This window comes from Vulpes vulpes, chromosome 4 (assembly GCF_048418805.1).
Source record: "Vulpes vulpes isolate BD-2025 chromosome 4, VulVul3, whole genome shotgun sequence".
Lineage (NCBI taxonomy): Eukaryota > Metazoa > Chordata > Mammalia > Carnivora > Canidae > Vulpes > Vulpes vulpes.
Window position 1 is genome coordinate 123,717,491 of NC_132783.1, and position 20,820 is coordinate 123,738,310.

Below are 20,820 nucleotides of genomic sequence, written 5' to 3' on the forward strand. Positions count from 1 at the left end.
ACTTTTTAAATCAACCTGGCCAGGGATCCTTGGGTGGCGCAGCGGTTTGGCGCCTGCCTTTGGCCCAGGGTGCGATCCTGGAGACCCGGGATCGAATCCCACGTCGGGCTCCCGGTGCATGGGGCCTGCTTCTCCCTCTGCCTGTGTCTCTGCCCCTCTCTCTCTCTCTCTCTGTGTGACTATCATAAAAAAATTAAAAAAAAAAAACATTAAATCAACCTGGCCAGAGAAGATTCCAAGCCATTTTTCTTCTTTTTTGAGAGCATACCTCAATTGGAAATTGTTACTCACTTTGATACACTCAGGTTTCAAAGATGTATCCTGGCTTAAAAACATAATGTGACACGTTTGTCATGTACCATACCATAAATATGAGTGGAGGACATTAGGAAATATATTCTTTGAAAAAATAAAGTGCCTTTATTCAAACACTGTAAATTTAGAATTTTGGTTATTTGGCAGGAACAAGAATGAAATTTGCCTTTTCATTTTCTTTAAAGAAAGTATTTAGAAGCCAATTAAGGCTTCCTTCTCACGAAGTCCTTCAAAGACCTGATCAATGCTGTTGATTGCAGCATAAAGTGACAATCCAGTGGATTAGATGCTCTCTAGAACTATTATGTGTATAATATTCCAAAATTATTCAGTATAACCAGGTAATAAAATATATTGTTACTTGATATGGCAAAAAGAGGTTGAATAAAGTGCCTTTCTTTTGGAGCTCTTGTTAATATGTAATCATTTCTTTTCCACTATCTTATGAAAAAATGATTATTATTTCATTATTATTATTATACTGTAACTGGTAACTTCTTTACATAATTTCTACATCAAAATTCAGTGGGATAATTCAGCCTCTCATGTGAAATAAATAAATGTAGCAAGTAACACAGGTGTGGTAAAATGTAGAACTTTCTCCCTGTCTTGAGCAACAGATGTTTGAGCTAAGAAGAACATCTGTAGCATTTCAAATAGTCTGTTGGGTTGAGGTAATGAATTCATCACTGGCTATGTGTGCTGGACTTAGTGAAAGCTGATTGGACAAACCCTAAGACTCTGACTAATCTACTGCCAACATGAAGTAAAACTGTGGGAATAAGCAGATCTGTGCCATAAGGAGGCTTCTCCACTGACATTCACAGAAGCCATACAGCATATTGCACACAAGTGCTATCTATACATTCTTATAGTCATGTATTTATATATGTATGTTAAATATTTGTAAATATAGAGAAAACTGAAGCTTAAAGTCTTTTTTGCTAACACTCATGGAATAATTCAGGAAATCCAGATAAAATGTACAAATGATAGAATCTTCAGTTAAATTGAATTTCCTAGTGAGCAAGACTATATTTTGGGTTCTGGGGTCTCTGTGGAGCAGACCTCAAATCTGAAATATACACTATCTTGAAAACATGTCAATATTTCATTCGTTGCAGATTGGTTTTCCTTAAACATGCCATTGAAGAAAAATATAGCTCTGTTTCAATTACTAATTTTGTGTTTAGGTGACTTTATTTCTAAAACATTTTTTTTTTGGCATGTGTATTTGAGTTGACTCTCCTTTACAGAATTTTATAAGAAAATGTCATTGAGAATTTTGATTATTAGATTCCAGGTTACCAAAGCTTTGTGTAATACCTTTCATTATTTTCATGGGTTTTAAATGTGTAGCCCATTTCCAAAAGTCATTATGAATAACTAATTTATTCCTTTATGTCTGCCAGATCTTTATATGCTTTATATGTTTTTGTCTTTGTCATTAATAAGATACTTTTCTAGAATACAAATATGGTATTATCTTATTTCTATATGTTTTTGTGGAAACCTGTTTACCAAAAAGCCAAGTCTACCTCTTCTTTTTTTTATGTATCATTTTACTCAAAAATAAATTACATTTGGATAACTGATTTTTCAGAGGAAATTAGAAAAAAATAACTTTAAAAAACTTTTAAAAGTAAAATATATCATCTATTGACTAATTCTGTTCTGTAAGAGATACATCACAAGAGTAAACCTCCCTTGATAAAAATGCCTTCAAATGCTTTGATCATTGATGTCATGTCTTTAATTATTTTTCCAAACTAATACATTTTCCTTTATAACACATAAATCGCATGCTTTACATATTTATCTGCTTTATAAAGTTTTAATGTTAATTATATCTCAAGTTAGTTAGGTATTTTCTTTTGGCCAAAAATAGAATTAATGGTATTCATTTCTATAATATATTGGATGTTTTCAATTAGCTTTGACTTTAGGCTGTCTTACATTAGTCTTAACAAAAAGATAATGTAGAAATTGCCATTTTAAAAGAAATGTCAACCTAAGATTATAATATCCTTATAATACTCTGTTGCTCTTTTTCAAAATTACTGTATTTTTAGAACATAGATGTGATATGTTATGAAAATAGAACATCATTTGAGTTATTTTGAATTTTCTTTTTCAAAGTTTCAAAACACCCAATGATGCCAACATCATTGGGTTTTTATAAGATGTATAAACACTGTTTATAAAATGTTTAGCACATGGGTGCCTGGGTGGTTCATTCGGGTAATCCTGTGACTTTTGGTTTTGGCTAAAGTCATGATCCCAAGGTCATGGTATCAAGCCCTGCATCAGATTCTGCGCTCAACATGAAGTCTGCTTGTGACTTTCTCTCCTTCTCCCTCTGCTCCTCCCCACCCCTGCTCAATCTCTCTCTCTCTCTCTCTCTCTCAAAATAAATAAATAAAATATTTTAAAAAATAAGTAAATAGGATGCTTAGCATGTATATCTGCCATGTATTCCACACTCAAGAATCTTAGCCATTAGCAATAGAATCTGCTAGTGCCAGAATTTGGCAAAATTCATTATTTTAAATTCATCCATGCTCTTTTTTTTTTATTCAGAAATTGGCCAAATACCTCATCAGCCTACAACTAAGAAACTGATTATTTTAACTCCATTTGATTTATTCTTAGGAAAACGTCAACCCTTTCCCTCAGACTTTTATCAATGGCAATTTCCATCTTCTCTTTTTTTGGAAATCTTTATTTCCACTTTTTCTCTGGGTTCCTACTGACAAAGCTTTGTGCAATATGCAAATAATAATAGTCTTCATTTCAAAAGGCTGGCCAGAGATATCCATGCCAGTACTGTGCAAACCTTTTGGATAGAAACACTGCTAGGACAGATGTCCTATGGGACAGATTCTAAGTGACTCTCCAGGGATGTTACCAATAGTTAGGAACCTACAATCTCATTACACCTATATAAAAATGAAAATTTTACCACTTTCTCCATAAATTATTACCTTGAGTCACAAGGCTCAAATATTGAGTATATAAATCCCTCATAAACAATTTAAAATTCATTTCTTCTTATTTTCTCCAGAGAAATGAAAAGCACTCTCTGAGCTATAACTTGATGCCTTCTATTAAATCAGCTCTACTGAACGCACCCTACTTGTAGGAAATGAGGAATTTACCTTCAGGTTTCTCTTAACTCTGGGATACCACTCTGGTTTGATTAATGCACCATTCCTGAATTAATTCTTCCCCTTAGATCACAATGGTTAGGTGTGAGGGTAAACCAAGAGTTTTTGCAATTTTCCCTTTAGCCATTTCAATTCAGTCATTCAACAAAGATTACCTGCCATACTTCAGGCACAGATGCAGACACAATGAGGACTTGCATACAAAATGAAGAAAGGGAAAACATGGTTTCCATTTTAGTTTCACTTCAAAAAAAGGAGACAGCTAGTTTGAAAAAAAAAAATGTATGTTTCCTGGGCATTTTAACCTTTAGGAAAGCACATAAAAATTACACATTTTATCAGGCTAGCCACAAAAGAGGAGAAAAGAAGAGAAAGGAGCACCAGCAGCTGTGCCTTGCTGCCTGGAAACACAATATTGATTAAAACAATCTCACTAATGGAGAACAAATCAGCAAATTATTAAGGATAAATGATATCATTGGGGATGTCATTGTTGTCTATGCTTTTTGTGATTAAAATTTTCTGAACTATAAAACAGAGAAGTTGTAAACATTGGAGTTCTGCTCTCTATATTCATTTAATTATCCTACTGGGAGATTTTTGTGTGTGTTTGGTTTTATTTATGCCTAGAGGTAAATATATATATGTGTGTATATATATATACATGTATTGTGTATATATACATATATATGTATACACACGTATATTATAACAAAGTATAACAAAGTATAATTTTGAACTTACAACTAGTTTGATTCTTATTTATATTGTTGCTTACAGTCTGTCATCCTCTTCTTCCTACAACATCCAGCTTTGATATCCTAACTCCATATCCCAATTGACCTCACTATCTCTCCTACCCATGCAAATTAGTTTTCTTCGTTCTTTGAAGGTCTCATCTGCATGCTCACTGTCACTGTGTCCACATCTACCACAACACAGTAGTGTCCACACACTACCCCTATTGTTTTCTTGTGGATTTCAATATCCAAAAAGAGTTCCCTTCCAACACCTCAAACTCATCCCCTCCAATGATCTCCATTCTACCGCAATCACTCACTGGTCTTCACAGTTATTTTCTTTTCTTTAAGACCTTATTTATTCATTCATGAGAGACACAGAGAGGCAGAGACATAGGCAGAGGGAGAAGCCACGTCCCTGCAGAGAACCTGATGCAGGACTTGATTCCAGGACCCTGGGATCACAACCTAAGCCAAAGGCAGATAGATGCTCAACCACTGGCTTCTCTTCATTTTTCATCACCAATTCTGTTTCCTTCAGAATCTCAGTTCCAAACATTCTGCTCTCAGCCACCACCACATAGCCTTCCAGATCACTCCATTTCCTTAATTCTAACAAATTTCACAATCCACTGGGATCAACTAAGTGATTATAGCTTCTTTTCTTTATCTTTCATGCAGTTCATGTCCTCACACTCCCCACCCCGAAAAGATCTAAGAGCTCTCCCTCCCCAAGCATCAGCATCAGCTGAAGTTTTAATAAATAGCTAACATGAATTTGTAAGCTATGTGAGACATCTTAGAAGAGGATTATCTACTCCAGTTGAAAAATTCACTGTGAAGCTGCAAATATCAGAGATTCTCCATTCTTGTTGATTTCCACCCAAATTTCAAATTCCTGCGAAAAGTAAATGACTTGCTTTTTAAGCCAACAACTTTTAGAATGACTTGTTATATAATAATATGTAACTATGGCACGTGGCTGTAGGTACAAAATCTTGATAATATAACTGCCATAATTTCTTATAAACTTTGTGATCCCTGAGTAGCCAATTAATTTCTTCAAGCATCACTTTTGCTGTCTGTGAAAAAAAGGTAATTATAGTCCTACCTTTTAATGTTATTTGACAGTTAAAATAGATAATATACTTAAAGTTCTTAGGTTATTTAGCTCATAATAATTTCTCATTAATTTCTGGCCATTATTATTATTATTTTGTATAAGTATTTTCCCCCAATATAATATAGTATCTACTGTTTCTGTTTCCATTTTTTTCTCTGAATCCTGTATTCCTTTTTCTCTTCTCCTTTCAGACTATATATAAAATTTGTATTTTATTATATATTACATTAATATATTTTAAAGCTTTTTTGGAGGGTCTTTCCTATCCTTTTGTTTCTTGAAATTCAGCCTTTTATCTCCTATTGTAATGGACTATTTTCCTTATTTCTGCTTTTCTATTTTCTCCGATATTTGTCCCTTGGCCAAATTTGTTTTCAAAAGCCGCAGAATGATAATAAAGCATGGATTTAATAATACATGAGAGATATTAAATTGTTACAAATCATACAAAATGTTCAATTGTCTTCATTGCTAGTAAGTTAAAATTAATAATTAAATGTGTATATAAATTAGCTGTTAACCACTTAAGTTACACAAAGTTAACTAATGTAATTCATTTTAACAAATTCATAAGGAGTACACAAAAGAATGACTTGAATTTTTTAAAAAATAAATGCTTCTGTATTGCTTCAAGTTAGCACCAAATTGAAAAGCAGACATTCTGACAGAGAGAAAGGAAAAACAAAAACCTAAATGACTCTTAACATGGATGATCAGAATTTTGAATAAGAAAAAGTCCAGGGGTGCCTGGGCAGCTCAGTTGGTTACACATCTGCATCATGGTGTCATGGTCCTGGCGTCCTGGAAATTAGGAGCCTCAGGGGTCAGGGCCTTGGTAAGCAGGGAGTCTTCCTCTCCCTCTCCCTCCACCTCTCTCCCCCACCTGCCATGCTCATGCTTACTTGCTCTCCCCTCTCTCAAATAAATTTTTAAAATCTTTAAAAATAAAAATAATACAAATAAGAGTCTGAAACTCATTAGCACTGACAGAAGAAATGAATCCATAACAGAAAATTTGAAACTGACTAAAATCGCATCTAAAATAAAATTGTATATTATTTACTTTTACATAGTGAGGATGTGTAGAATAGTTTTTTTCTTTTTGCTTTTAAGTATCTACCAGTTATGTTTCTCCTAAGTGCCAGAGGCTTTGCATTCATTATCTCACTTACTCCTTGTAGTGATTCTGCAAGTTTTATCCACTTTATTTTTTTTTTTGTAGAGGACAATAGAGAGATATTAAGTGCCTCCTCAATGTAAAACAGCTAGTAGGAAGCCACACAGAATTTTACTTAAGAACTGTCTCTCACTGTGCATCCTCTTTTCACTGTAGTACAGATTTTACAGGCCAAAGACAGAATGTTCTCCTTCAGATAAAGTCCTGAAATTTTCAAAATGAAAAGTAATCAAGAACTACTTCCTTAGCATCTTAGGAAAGTAGGATTTGTCCTCAGAGCCAAAGATTAGTTGAATAAGGATATGTAATACTCCTTTGTACTTTAAATGACTTAGAAACAATGTCAATACATATTGTATCATAATTTCAATCAGGTAGTTTCATCAGTGTTAAGTAATCAAAACTTTAAATAAAATAATATTTAAATTGAAAGTGTTTGCCTAGTTTATCTAACAGACTTCAAGATGACTTATATTCTTTATGAGCCTTTTACACTTTGTTTTGGTTGTAAAGTTTAAAAAAAAAACTGGCCAATAAGCACAAGTAAAAATAAGAACAATTTAGTTGAACCATACATTTGATACACTGATTTATATGTTGGAAATATCACATTTTTCCAACACAAATCAGTGCAAAATGACAATTTTTTTTTTTTTTTTTTTTTTTTTTTTACAAATGATGTTACCAAAATCTTCGACTTGGTCAAACCTAATAAAACACTCCATACTTGCAAGCTAATTTGCAAGAGAAACTAGGGTTATGTAAAAGGAAAGGATGAATGGATCTTGGTGAACACATAAATATTCAGATATTTTAGAAAAAGATGAAAGGATTTTTCTCAGCAGAGCAGCTATAAGGCTTAAACATTAACCCTAAACATAGAAAATTGTGGAATTTTTAAAAATGTTTTTAACAAACTGAAACCTGGGTTTTAGACCACTGATCAAAAAAAAATTAAAGATAGGACAGTGAAGTACATTCTGGGGACAGCCACAAGGTGTTTTTGTTTTGTTTTGACATTTAAGGTAGAAAATTGCAATATATTCAGCTCCTGGTATCTTGGAAACAGGCAGCAGTAAAAACCAACTTAGGAAGAAAACATTTTAAGAAATACAGAGCTGACCAGTGTCAGCTGGCTGTGTAGGACTCAACTCAGAGAAAGCGTTGGTCTGCCAAAGCAATTTATCCCTCTCACTTGAAGCACGGCAAGACTATGTGAATATGCCTTCCATAGTATAGACATAGACACCACTAAGTTGTTTTGTTGTTTTGTGAATTCCTTTTCTCTAGACCAAAGTTGAACATTTTCCTTTCCTTTAGTTCACCAGGTGATCAGAGAAGAAATGTGTTTTTCCTCTCTAGTTAAATTATGTAAGGAAACTTTCTCGGAGTTCACAGGAAGAGCAGATTTTAAGCACTTCTGAACCGTCCTCAGGGACAGATCCTGTTAAAATTCTTGCTCCTCCATGAGGAGATCTGGGACCTTTCAATGACTGATCATCACACTTTAAACAAGTTTGCCTGTTCAAACAGTTAAATGGAATAAATGCAGGGAGATATGAAGTCCTTCTTCAGGTTAGAAGGAATGGAAGAGTCTTGCTTGTCTAGGCTCAGGAAGGTTAACACCTGGTATCTACTTTCGCATTCCCACAGAATTACACCACCACCATTCGCTCATTTTCGTTTCCACATCATCAAGTTCTAAATCTTGGTTTCTCAAATGCTTTGTGTGTGTGTTCCTTCTGCCATTCCCAAATATCTGTCTGTCACTATTTCATATTAAATTATAGACGAATCCTCCTTTCTTTCCTGACATGATTTCATGTCTTACCTTCCTGTCATTAGTTTTTCTTAATTGATCCCTGAATCAAACAATAAAATCAATCACATTACTTTTCTAGTCCATAATCACAAATTGATTGCAATTCATTTTATTTATATTTTTTGTAATTCAAATGGCTCAAACATGGCGTCTCTCACTGCTCCATTACTTAGTCTTTTGCATGGTTAGAAGTTTATTTTCTTTCATTTGCACGGAATTAGATTATTCTCTCCTCTCAATCTTCCTTCTCTCATTCTTTCTTTCCATCACTATCATCTTCACATGAAATATCTTCTACTATGTTCTCAGCTAACATTACTAAATGGCTCTGTAATATTTGAAAGGGTTATTTCACATCTTGTTATGATTACTAATATGTTACCCGAAATTAACCTATAGTTCTTTCATGCGCTCATGCCATTTATCTCCAAGGATTTGAGGCATGATTTTGTAATTTATCAAATGATCCCATAATTGGATTTCTCAGTATTAAATAAAATGCCACACAGATGGAGCTAATTAGTATTATGTGACTCTAAATTATATAAGTCAGTACTTTATTGTGTAAGAATAAGGTAAAACGATACAAGCTGTTAATTGTGAACATACACCACTGCAATTGAATTTATGATAATGACTTCATATTATTCCCTGCAACAAGAGACACGTTTAAAGGACTGGCAAGAAAATCACAAACCACCACTCATCTGTTGTTAATTACTCATTGTGTGATAGACAGTATATGCTAGGTAATTGTAATAAAACATCAATGCCATCTTCTCTAATTTCATTATGTTCAAGTACTAAACCCCCAAACTATGTACTGTTAATGAAACTTATAAGAAATGATTCCTTGATTTATAACATATTTTATCATTAGTGATGTGAATAATTTCCTATGAGTAACATATAACGCGTGTGTGTATATGTAAGTGCATATTACATATACATACACACTATTACATATTACATATGTACACTATGAAAATGTTGTTCAGTATAGACAGTAGTAGTAGAAATTATTCTTCTACTGAGTTACTGGTTTACTCTAAATAAATGTGTTTATTAATGAAGACCTAAAATACTGAGAGGACACTTCTGTATTTTACATTAATGCTACAAATTTCAACATTGTCAGCAATAAACAAATTGAAAATATGTATCCTGAGACTACATTAAGATTTTTTTTAAGATTTTATTTATTTATTCATGAGAGACACAGAGAGGCAGAGACATAGGCAGAGGGAGGAGCAGGCTCCTGGTGGAGAGCCTGATGTGGGACTCAATCCTGGGACCCAGGATCAAGCCCTGAGCTGTAGGCATTTGCTCAACCGCTGAACCCCCCAGGCATCCTGAGAATATGTTAAGATTTATTAAGGAAAATAAATCCTCAAATGCAATCTGGGAAATAGTGTAATAGTATTATAAATTAATAGTGGTATTCCATGCCATCTGCCTAATGAAAGTAACATTTTTCTCAAAAACTTTGGAATATTTTGGTAAATTTGTTTATGAAGTGTTGAGTTTTTGTTGTTTTTATTGTTTGTTTGTTTTTTCCTCTAACTTTTGATTATGTTTCATAGGTGACCTTACTCAGAAGATAGCGTCAACTTCCTAATTTCTATAGAAATCACTTGGTTTCTATAGCAGGCATTTGGTTTCTTTGTGTATTTTTTAAAAGTAAAGCAATTAATATCTGAGGTAATTCTTAATCACAAATTTAATGTTCTTATCTTTTTAAAGTAAATCAGTAATTTTTATGGAGTACTTTTTATGAGGAATGAACTTGGCAAGATCAGAACAGTATGTGAGAGACATAGTTCTTTCTATCAAAGAATTTTACTTGGGAAGACAAGAGAAAAATAAAATTATACACTTTAGAGAAAATCCCAACATAGTAGTTGAAGAGAGTAGTTGAAAATATCTTGGGATCCAGGCAATCAGAAACTCTTCACTGAACTTCCATCCTCTGCCAGACCCTGGGATAAGTCCTGGCATATGATGGTGACAAGTGTGATGGGAGCAGAAGAGATGGTACAGATGTGTTAGCAAGTGATTTTTTTTCTAATGAAAATTGTTGCAGCAGTTCCAAGGAAATATTGCCAAGAAACTGATAAAAATTGAGCTGGATTTTAAAGAATGGAATTGAATTTAAATCCATAGAAAGAAGAGCCTCCCATGCATGTAGAATATAAGTGAACAAAAATACAATTTTGGAGGGACTCTGATGCAGAAAAGTCTATGGGTTGTTTAGAGGGAAGAAGGGGTTTGGCTCTGGTGGAATTTCTGGAGAAGGACTGAGATAGAGAAAGGAAGAAAATTAGAAAAGTTGACCGAGGCCTGATTGTGAGGAACTTTGAATGCTGGTCTGAAAGAAACTGAAAGTAGCGATTGTCACTGAAGGATTTTGTGTCTCTTACTATCCAACCACAGGCAATAATTAGTGTCTAGTCTCCTCTTTGAGCTTGATGTTTCTTCTCTCTCTCTTTTTTTTTTTTTTTTTTTTTTGAGCTTGATGTTTCTTCCATTAACATCCCAGCAATGCAAAAGAGCTGGAAGGTAACAAAAGGAGTTTGAATGGCAGAGTTGTAAAATGGATGAGATACTTGATTGATAACATATTTTTTAAGCTGGTAAATTATGAGAATGAAAGGAAAATCTGAATTTGGAAGGTTTTCTGGAGAAGTTTGATTACTTGTAAAAAAGTGAGCCTAAAAAATATTTGTAGACATATATGGAGAAAGACATTGGACTTTTAGCATGTTTAACTTGTGCTGAATACATAGGTGTCTCAAACTGAAAATGGAAAGTATCTAGCTACATATACATATGTATATAGATATATTCATTTAATATCTATAAATTAGAAACTTTGCATTCAACATTGAATTCTATATTTTTCAGTTCCTTGCCTTTAAAAAACAGTTATAAAAACAAACATGCATCTTTACAGTACAATTTTCAAAACATACTGTTTGGTTTTTCATTTTTTAACTTTATGAAAAAGTTAATAAGCTGTGTGTTGTTTTATAGGATAGGCTTCCTTGACTATTTTTTTTTAAGATTTTATTTATTTATTCATGGGAGACACAGAAAGAGAGGCAGAGACACAGGGAGAGGGAGAAGCAAGCCCCATGCAGGGACCCCGATGCGAGACTTGATCCCAGGTCCCCAGGATCACACCCTAGGCTGAAAGTGGCACTAAACTGCTGGGGCACCCGGGTGCCCTGTTTTATTGACATATTCATCCATGTCATTGAATGTTGCTGCAAAGCACTCATTTTCAATGCAGTATAATATTCCATAGACAACTTTATAGAAAGTCAAAAGTGCATTAAATAAGGTCTACCAGGTGAAAAACTGAAAGATAGGTCATCCAGGTTTGGGATGCCACTTCAATGATGTTATCAGCATACACCCTCTATCTGCTGTAGGATGCAACTGCTGCTGTCACTCTCAGGAAGGATTCCCTACCCTAGCCATCAAGTCCATATTTCAGGCAAGAAGAGAAAAGCCAAATGGCAGAAAAGGCAACCCCAATTGGGACATCCTCTTATGTTTCCAAAAACTCTACAATAAGTTTGACTTTATCTCATTGACCAGTAATGAATCACTTGGTTGCCTCATTCTTCCAAAAAGTATAACTATCCTATTTTATTATGCTGACCACATTGCCACCCCAAAACTTTGGGGATTCTGTAAGGAAAAGGGAATGGATATTGATAAAGCAATCAGCAGTGTGCCCCAAGATACAAGAAGGGTGGGATATAACAGATATATATTCTCTTATAATCAGATTTCTCTATCTAGAATAATAGAAAGACAAAATTTTAGATGCAGAAATAAACCTTAGATTCCAGAAGTCCAATTTTTTTTTTTAATGAAAAGATACCTAGAGAAGGTAAATAACTTTCCTAGGTTCATAGAGTTATTAGTGACTGGTCTCTTGAGCTGACATATCTTGACTTTCAGAGAAACTTATTTCTGTATCTTCATGTGTTTCTTCTCTATCTAAAATAGTACACAGGTAGAGTTGCCACAGGAACAGATGGCATTCTGAAGTTACAAAGTAGAGGAAGGTATTAAAAAGGGGATGATTTCTAATTCTGTGAAAAATGCTTATGCTATTTTGATAAGGATTGTATTGAATCTGTAGATTGCTTTGAGTAGTATGGAAATTTTAACAAGACTCGTTCTCTCAACCCATGAGCATGGAATATCTTTCTATTTGTATCATCTTCAGTTTCTTTCATAAATGTTTTATAGTTTTCAGAGTGTAGGTTGTGTACCTCTTTAGCCAAGTTTATTCCTACATATTTTATCTTTCTCGGTATAATTGTAAATGGGATTGTTTTCTTAGTTTCTCTGTTACTTCACTATTAGGGTATAGAAAAGCAATAGATTCTGTACACTAATTTTGTATTTTGTGACTTTACTGAATTCATTTATCAGTTCTAGTAGTTTTTTGATAGAGTCTTTAAGGTTTCCTATAGATAGTATCATGTCATCTGCAAATAGTGAAAATCTTACTTCTTCCTTACCAATTTGGATACTTTTTATTTCCTTTTCTTGTATAATTGCTGTGGCTAGGACTTCAAGTACTATTTTGAATAACAGTGGTGAGAGTGGACATCTTTGTCTTGTTCCAGATCTTACAAAGAAAGCTTCCAGTTTTTTTGCCATTAAGTATGTTCACTCTGTTTCATATATGCTCTTTATTATGTTGAGATATGTTCCCTCTTAACCCATTTTTGTGAGTTTTTATCATGAAAGGATGTTGTACTTTGTCAAATGCTTTTTCTGCAACTATTGAAATAATCACACTTTTTTTTTATCCTTTCTCTGGTTAATGTGATGTATCACATCAGTTGATTTGCAAATGTTGAGTCACCCTTACACCCCTGGAATAAACCCCACTTGATCATGCTGAATAATTTTTTAAATGTATTGTGGATTCAGTTTACTAATACTTTGTTGAGGATTTTTGCATCTATGTTCATCAGAGATACTGGCTTATAGTTCCCTTTTCTTGTGGTGTCTTTATCTGGTTTCATTATTGGGGTAATACTGGCCTTTTAATCTATCCTTCCTCTCTTATTTTTTTGGAATAGTTTGAGAATAGATATTTACTCTTCTTCAAATGTTTGGTAGAATCCAAGCTGGTATAGCCACTGTGGAGAACAGCATGGAGGTTCCTCAAAAAATTAAAAATAGAATTATCATTAGATCCAATAATTCCACTACTGGGTGTTTACCCAAAGAAAATGAAAACACTATTTTGAAAATAAATCTGTACTCTTATTTTTATTGCAGCATTATTTATAATAACCGATATATGAAAGCAGTCCGAATGTTTGTCCTTAGGAAGGTAGAGAGAAAATAGAGATAGTGGAATATTATTCAGCCACACAAAAAAAGAATGAAATATTGCCATTTGCAACAATATGGATAAATCTAGAGAATATAATGCTAAGTGAAATAATCCAGAGAAAGACAAATACCATATGTTTCAATCATATGCAGAATTTAAGAAACAAAACACTCTCTCACCCTATCTCTCTCTGTCTCAAATAGATAAAATCTTTAAAAACAAAACAAAGGAAGAAAAAGACCAAAAAATATACTCTTTAATATAGAGAACAAACTGGTAGTTGCAAGAGGGGAGGTGAATGGCAGGGGGAATGGCTGAAATAGGTGAAGGAGATAAAGAGTACATTTATCATGATGAGCACTGAATACTATTGAGTTGTTGAATCATTATATTTATACCTGAAAATAATATAACACTGTGTGTTAATTATACTTGAATAAAATCTTTTTAATAATTTAAAAAATAAAAGAGGATCATTTACCACATTGTGAGTGGGATATTGGTGACCACAGGGAATAGCATGGTGCCCAGGGATAGTTATCACAGAACTGTTACCAACACTGAAAGTCAGAAAAGGGAGTCTTGTAAATGGGGCCACATCGATAGGAGTTAACTTTAACAGAAAACATCACCAATTCACTCTCTTCAAAGTGGAAGCTCAAAATACTGATTACATTTTCCTTCTTCCCTTGCATCTTTGTCAGGCGATTGAATCCAGCTGGAAATCAGGGGCAAGGGATCCTGTTAACTGTAATCTACAAGGATCAGTTTCCTGAGTAAAGAGCAGAGAAAGGTGAAAGACAGACACGAAAAGGACGATTTCCAGTATCATAGCTTATTTTCCAATAGCAACACTTCACTTACTCAAATATCTTAGGGGACTTCTAGCTCTTGATTGCTTCAACATCCTAGTTACTGGCAGTCCTTTGGGCTCTTGGGTAGTATGCTGACATTCACTTATTCCTCTCTCATTCTTCATGATTTCAAGGAATCAGCCTCTCACATAAGATATTGATTACTTGCATCTGACATACCTCTCATTACTTGCAAGTGGTGGATAAACATCCACTTGGTAAACTGTTCCAGTGTTTCCATGAGACTCTCCCATCCTAGTACCTATGCCTTGGGTCTTTCAGGATATGAAATAATAGCTTGTAGTCCTTTAAGTTTATTCAACAAAGGAAGCTTGTAGAGTGTCATAACATGCCACACTATCAGCTCCCCCAAGCAAAGCACATGATATTTGATACTTTTAAGCAAGCCCAGTCTTGACATAGTATGATGTTCATCCTGAATTCCTTTAAGTGTTCCAGAGGATATCTAGCAAAAATAGAAATTCTTCATCAGTAGTGCTTCCTGATACAAAAGGATGTAAATGCCAAAGCGGCACAAGGAAACGACTATTTACCTCTGAATATTCTATGGTGAAGAGAAGTCATGCCAATGAAATGTACAATTTATGCTTTGGTAATACTCTTGGGTTGGATTATGTCAATGGCATATAGAATTAGGATAAATCTCTGCATTATAATAAAGTACTTTTACAAAAAGGTATTAGAACTTTCTACAGGCAAACTGCCTTGATTTATAACTCCTGCTCAAAGAAACGATTCCCAGATGGCTATTGTCCGTAAGCATAGTATTTGCTTCCATTTCCACAGTTATGTTTGCTTTCTCTTCCCACATCTGTGTTAATCTCAGGACCCAGCTGTTGACAGTTCTATTGATTTATCACATCAGAGTCTAACTAGAAACTTACTATTATTTTCCTCATGGGCTTGCCAGTCTAAACACATGACCTTTTTCCTACTATAATGCCATTTAGAAAAGATTAGATTGCTTGGTTTTGAAAGCTGCTTGCAAAAACAATATTAAATAGATTAGAAGTCCATTAATGCTATGACCATTATTTTTTAGCTCATGCAAGCTCTGTGATGGTGATTGCCTTCACCTTATATATGCATAAATATTATATAATATAAATTTAACTATATATTAAAATAGTTGGAAACAAATATAATAAGGCAAACATGTTTAATCTGTATGTTTGCATATTGTTGAATAAATATCATTTAACAAGTATGTTTTCTCACCTTACGTTACTTATATTTTAGCAGAGTACATTATAATCACTTTTTCTTTGATCATTCTAAATTGGGCAAGATAGGATTAAAAGATAAGTAAATATTTTATTTTTTTCCTAAAATCAATTCATAGACCTTTTTCTTTCTAAGATGTAATTCACATGAAACTGCTGCTTTAGAATTTCAGGGTACCTACTTTCTCATATGTAAACTTGTGTGGTGATAATGCTATATGCCATTCTTTTTTTTTTTAAGATTTTATTTATTTATTCATGAGAGACACAGAAGAGAGGCAGAGAGATAGGCAGAGGGGGAAGCAGGCTCCTTGAGAGGAACCTGATGTGGGACTCGATCCCAGGACCCCGGGACCACGACCTGAGCCAAAGGCAGACGTCTGTTCAACCACTGAGCCACCAATGTACCCCTCTATATTCCATTCTAATAAGAGACATACCATGCCTTGCCAACCTTGTTAACCTTACTCTGTAAAAACATATACCTCAGTATATTTAGAATTTCTACTCTTTTTCCTTAGTATTTGTCCATTGGTCTAAATGAGATTTTGAAATCTGCCTAATGATTATTGTTCCTCTTGCTTTTGGTTTCTTTTCTGGGAGGTGTTTGGAGGATTGAAATTTTCCACCATGAAGTCATACACCTTTAGCATGACCTTGATTTTTTTTTCTCTCTGTACTAACAAGACCCTGGGTAGCTCTTATTTAAGGAAACAGCTTTTGTCTGTTTGGCCATATTAAATTGATCATAGCTGACTATGGGTGTAACCTATTGTTTCATTAATTTACATTCCGAGTACATTCAAAAGGCCTTGAGAAAAATTCTAAGTTTTTTGGGGGGTGTTATGAATAAGAAGATTGCACTGTATTCTTTCCAGTCACCTGCTGGAGGCAATGACCTTGTATTTATTTTAGCAATGAAATTGGATATAACATGATCACTTACTCTGCAATAGCTATGGAATGACGAAACAGCAGTTTAAAGGTCAAATACTAAAGGACCTAGTAAAAACAAACTATTGATTCTGCCTTTAACTCTGACCTTGACCTAACTTAGTACCAAATACTGATTTTAAAAATTGCTTTTCTGATAATTGCTGTGTGATTTTTCCAGATCATAATATATTACAGAAATGTTACATTAACTTGGTCAGAAAAGTTATTAGTGGTAATTTGTTCAATACTAAATTATGAGTAGCTACTTAATACCTCAGGCCATCCATCAAAAACAGTCAATTCACTAATATTTAACACCTGACACTGCACTAACAGAAAACCACATTGGATGTTCTCATTACCTACTGAGTTTTGGGCCCTTCTCAATGTTAACCTGTTCAGAGTTGTTGGCAAAGCACACTCAAACTTTATTATATTTAAATGTGTTCTCTGTTACTTGGTCCATACATGGGGAATGATTCTGGGAAGTCCAAGAAATCCTAAAATTTGGCAACCCAGGGTTTTGCACTGCCATCATCACTTTTATAGGAGTTAAGGGTGGTGAGGAATAGTAAAAAAAAGGATGACTCAGTGTCCCCTACTCACGAAGGATTCATTACTTACTCTAATATGGAGAAACCTCTACCACTTTTATTCTCTACCCTAAAGAGGACGTTGAAATATATTGAGAATAATCATATTCGATTGATTATATTTGGGAAAGCAAAAGTAGTATTTTTCATTGTTTTATTCCAGAGGCACAAGAATCATGGGAAGCTAAATAAGAACACCATATAAATAATACTGCACATTTTATATATGTTCCACAAGGGCTTGCCTCCCAACACCTCTAAGAACTGTTTTCATTAGGCTAGTCTCATTCCCTTCCACATGTGATAACGGACCACATTTGTAACCTCCACTGTCAATGTTAGATCATTCTCATCTAAGGGAACCAAAGCAACTTCTGTTAGGTCATTGTCCATTGATGTATATTGGGTATGTGTTCCATCTTTGCCTGATGAAAATATGTAAATGATATTTGCATTATTAAAGTGGTGTTTCAAAAAATAAAAATAAAAAAAAGTGGTGTTTCAAATTTAACTCTCAGCACTTTGAGTCCAGAAAAGCATAAGTATATCATTGTGAAAGGACATTTGCCTTCCTCCCAAAAGAAAACAAGTGAGGAGAGAACCATATGAAAGCATGTCTGAAAATTAGCAGGGAGGCTAATCCCCTGAGAAGGCACTCACGAAGGAAAGCATACCTAATAAATTTGAAATATTTTATATTATTTCAATTTTAAAAATCATTATTTAAATACATGTTGAGTTACTTATGCCATCTGCTATACAGATATCAATGAGAGAAGAGTTGATCAAACTGGTAAGGTCATTGTTCAATTTTATTAAAATTAAAGTTCATGCTTCACAGTGGAAATACCCTGAACCTTAATGAGAGATCCTGGTTTCCTTTGTAGTTCAAGTGAAGGTACTGCCTTTTCTACTTCCAACACAATTCAAGGTAGCTATGTCAACATTAGAGAACAGACTGATATTAGAATATTGTTATTCTCAGTTAAATATTTTTCCTAGATTCCATTTATATCAGTCATTACTGGATGCTTGTGATACAAAGATGGTTAGGATATGGTCCCTGTTTTTAGGGATCTTTGGTTATACTGCTGAAGGCAAACAAGTAAACGGATGATGCAATGCAATCACATGATAAATGGAAGCATTAGGCACTGGGCTACAGAGATGAGAAGCTGAACTCAGCTGGAAGGGCTGACTTGGAGAGATGAAGGTAGATATTTGAATTTGAGAATGTTACAAAGTGATCTGCATCTTGGAAGACTAGCTGAAGTGGCCAGGCAGGCAAGAGGTCAGAATGCATATTGAGTAAGAGAAAAGCTACTTATGTAAAGGCACGGAGGAGAATGAATTGTCCTGATTGGGGAACTACAAGTGATTCCAAGTGGCAAGAGCAGTCTGGGTCTTCATATAGGAGTTAGGAAAGTTAAGGAGTGTTGCTGAAGGCCAGGGAAGGACTGCATGGTGACCAGCTTGTTATGATTCCCTTAGTACGTTTGACTTGATTCTTGAGACTATGAGGAAACTAAGCAAGGAAGTGACTAGATTGGACTTGTTGCTGGCTGTTCCAAAGAACAGACTGGAAAGGATTAAAGTAGAGAAGGTAAATTGTAATTTGTAGGAATCCAGACAAGAAAAATGTGGAAAATTGTTTCCCATTGGAATAAAGAAAAGGAGCTCTAGTGCTCACTTTGGGAGAACACAGAGTAAAATTGGAACTCTACAGAGATTAGCATGGTTCCTGCACAAGGATGGCATGCAAATGTGTGAAGTATTCCTTATATTTTTGTAACTGTGTGGGCTAGTGGATGGTAACTAAACTTTTTGTGGTGATCATTTTGCAATATATATATATATATATATATATATATATATGAAATCATTGTATTTTACATCTTAAATTAATACAATGTTATATGTCAATTATATCTCAATAAAACTGGCAGAAAAAGGAGCTCTATCTATTCAAAAGAGAAAGAAACAATGAAAATAAACCCCATACAGCTTTAGAAATAAAAAAGCAGAATCAAAGTCCAACAATGATGAAAGAACAGAAGGGTTAGTTCCATATTAACCATTGTTTATAAGATGATTAGAGCTTACAGTATGATATTATTGAGTTATAGCATATTTTTGATCACAGAAGTATAAGTTGGCTTTAAAAAAAACCTTAGAAGGGAAGCAACTGACCTCAGAGTAATTAAGGGCCACAATCAAGGAAGAAGTGCACTGAACATGGGCATGGTTATTATGGATGCCAAGTCATTTTCCATATTGTAACCCCATGATAACAGAAATGACCAAAAGCAGGGCCACAAGTCAAGTGACACTTGTTAAAACACAAAAATCAAATTAGTGTATTTGAAGATCTGACTGGCTATATTAAATGATTCGTGAATTGGCAGCATCCCATCTACAAGTAGAGGGGAACTCTAAGGAGTTCTACAAAATGAAAGATTTTTACAGGAAGGAGGGTGGGGCAAGAAAGTTATTAGCAAAATAAAAGAATTGTTACCTACAGGGTTGCTTTCCCTGGAAGGAAGTAGAGGGTATCTTATCAGACAGATTCCTTCCTCCTCCTTAGGGGATGGAGAGAGCCCCTGCCAGACTCAATTGGAACCCATCAGAATACTACTAACTGATTAGGACTACATTTCTGGAGGAGATTAAAACTGCAATTAAGCTAGGTACTGATCTCAGATTTGAGTACCTGGCCTAAGTGACACCATTTTGGGTGTGTGTGTGTGTTGTTGGTTTTTTTTTTTTTGTTTTTTGTTTTTTGTTTTTTACCACACTGTAAGGTGTCCTGAAGGAAAGTCCTAGGCAGGAAATAGGGAATGAGAGCATAAATGCATGTAAATGGGGACAAAAGGAGGATTCTTCTTAATGGTTGTTATTTGCATGCATTTGTTGGTTTTGTGATAAACAAGTACTTTCCAGACTGCTAGCCTGAGAAATATTTAGGTCCCAAAGTGGAAGCAGATACTGTTTAGATGCTCTCCTGCCTGCGTGCATGCTTTCGGTTCACCCAGTGGAGGAAAGAGAAGTAAGATTGGTAGTCAATTAAGTGATACTGAGATGGCAGGGGGCGGGGGGGCGGTGGATAGGGGGGAGGCAGGGTTGAGAGACAGTAATGTTCATTGATGGTCATTCAGGTGAGCTGAATATAGCCTGGACACATAGATTTTGGTATATCTTTTTAAAGCCAAGTAGGGAACATCCAGGTAGACAGGAATAGAGGTCAGGAGAGTAGTCTGTTTTATTTTGATGAATCATATTTTTTTTTTTTCAAGATTTTATTTATTTATTCATGAGAGACACCGAGAGAGAGCAGAGACATAGGCAGAGGGAGAAGCAGACTCCCCGCTGAGCAGGAAGCCCAAGGTCGGACTTGATTCCAGGATCCTGAGCCAAAGACAGACACTCAACCACTGAGCCACCCAGGCGTCCCTTGGTGAATCATATTGAACTCTGTTCA

The 20,820-nt window shown here is 34.7% G+C and overlaps 1 protein-coding gene and 1 non-coding gene across 2 annotated transcripts in view; both read left to right on the top strand.

Moving 5' to 3' along the window:
• HCN1 (hyperpolarization activated cyclic nucleotide gated potassium channel 1) overlaps window positions 1–20,820 on the top strand; it is a 379,863-nt gene that overhangs the window by 230,942 nt on the left and 128,101 nt on the right. The window lies entirely within an intron of this gene.
• Window positions 19,025–19,128, top strand: LOC112933802 (U6 spliceosomal RNA). The gene has a single exon (XR_003237744.1). It is a non-coding gene; the product is annotated as a U6 spliceosomal RNA (small nuclear RNA).